Genomic DNA, 1,645 nt, shown 5'->3' on the forward strand with positions numbered 1-1,645 from the left:
ATTCATCCCCTCCCTACATTTCTGGGTAGTTTATATGTTAAGCAGCGTTTAGGGGAACGCTAAAAAAAAAAAAAAAAAAAAAAAGTTGTCCCGAGTATAACGCTCGAAATGAGTGTCTTTGCGTGAAGTCAGCAATTGATCTCAGTATTTTTGCGAAATGAGAACTTTTGAGGAGGAAGTTAAACAGGGGCACCCAACGAGAATATAGTTCAAAACCACTTAAACATAGCATTGTTAAACGTATTTTAGTATTTAAACGGTAGATATAGCCATATTTTTATCCCCTAAAAATTTTTCATCTGTTCGGATTCCCTAGCTGAAAGTCTAGTGATCCGAAAATTATCGGGATCAAAACTTATCTTTTCGAAAATTTCAACCAGAAAAAAGGCCCCCGAAAATTCTAGGTGACCTTTTTAGGGTAACAATCCGTTAAAAATGATCAATTATATCATTTTTTAGATGTTCGAAAATCCTAGGATAGGCAGGCAAGCAAGGAATTTTAGAACAAATGCTCCGAAAATTCTAGATCTCAAATCGTCTTCCGAACATTGACGTTAGGTGCCCCTGAGTTAAAGCCTTCAAGCGCAGAAATACTCAACTTACATTCGTCCTTCAGCGAGCTTTCTGAGCAAACTCAAAACATTCAGTCTAAACATGTCTAAACCGTTTAACAAGAAATTGCGCAGTTGGTTTAAACATTGACTCCCCCGCTCCAATGTAATTCACTCTACGCGGCTAATAAAAAGGGATGATTATTCAAGAGGGCTGAACGACATCTCGTAAAAATCTAGTATGTAATATTTAATGACCTTTCCACACATGTGGAGTACTCTGTGCCTAATAGTTAACTACCGTGGGGAAAAAAGAGCCGTTCCTTAGCACCAGCGAGCAGAATGGTATCGACTTTTGTTCCCAGCAAGCTCTATTATATAGTTTCACGTCTCCAGCCAGGAAATTGTTTTTTATACCGTCTGAGTTTTCACATCTTGTAAGAATCGTAGTTCCCCAGCTAGCAAACCTTGTTTAGAATAAAAAGTTTCCAGTGAAATCCGGCGCTTTCTTTAAACTTCCAGCCATCACGTTTTGTGTGTAGTTTTTTGCAGAAGTTAAATTTGAAGCCACACGGAACTAAAGAGATGTTTCCGGTTTGATTCATCTTACTGTAAGAGTTCAGGAGATCGTTGGCCTCGGAGAACTTCCCCTTTGCGTTTTCGCGGGCCTACAATTCATTTACGAGCTATGAAATCTAGAATCAGTTTCAAAGAACCTTTATCTCCACTAAATCATCAAAATAGAACGACGATATAGCGGTCTAGGTTTTTGAACGCTGTACTGCATTCCAGGGATGAGGACTTCGGTTTCCCCTCCAACTACCCAGTGGTAGAGCGGTTGGTTAGAGCGTCGCACCGATATCGCGAGGTTACGGGTTCTCTACGCATTTGTTAAAATTGCGTTCATAGCTGCGAGGATAATGGCTTCACTTTATTTTTTTTGTAGTACTTTGTTAAGAAATTCCGGGCAGTATTATATAGTTAAGACTACCCTTTTTGTGCTAACAATGTTAGCGCTATCCATGTTTTGGAACCTCTTAAGAAATCGCAAACACTTCTCCACTAGTTAAGCCGCTGAGCAAGTTTTGATGTTT

The 1,645-nt window shown here is 39.3% G+C and overlaps 1 long non-coding RNA gene across 1 annotated transcript in view; it reads left to right on the forward strand.

Annotated features, from left to right (window-relative positions):
• The first annotated feature begins 530 nt into the window (after nucleotides 1–530).
• Nucleotides 531–1,645, forward strand: part of LOC138060032 (uncharacterized) — a 17,334-nt gene continuing 16,219 nt past the window's right edge. Inside the window, exon 1 of the long non-coding RNA XR_011134282.1 lies at nucleotides 531–1,645. This exon is cut by the window's right edge and continues 1,149 nt beyond it. This is a non-coding gene — a long non-coding RNA (uncharacterized lncRNA).

The sequence above is a fragment of the Montipora capricornis genome, chromosome 8 (assembly GCF_036669925.1).
Source record: "Montipora capricornis isolate CH-2021 chromosome 8, ASM3666992v2, whole genome shotgun sequence".
Lineage (NCBI taxonomy): Eukaryota > Metazoa > Cnidaria > Anthozoa > Scleractinia > Acroporidae > Montipora > Montipora capricornis.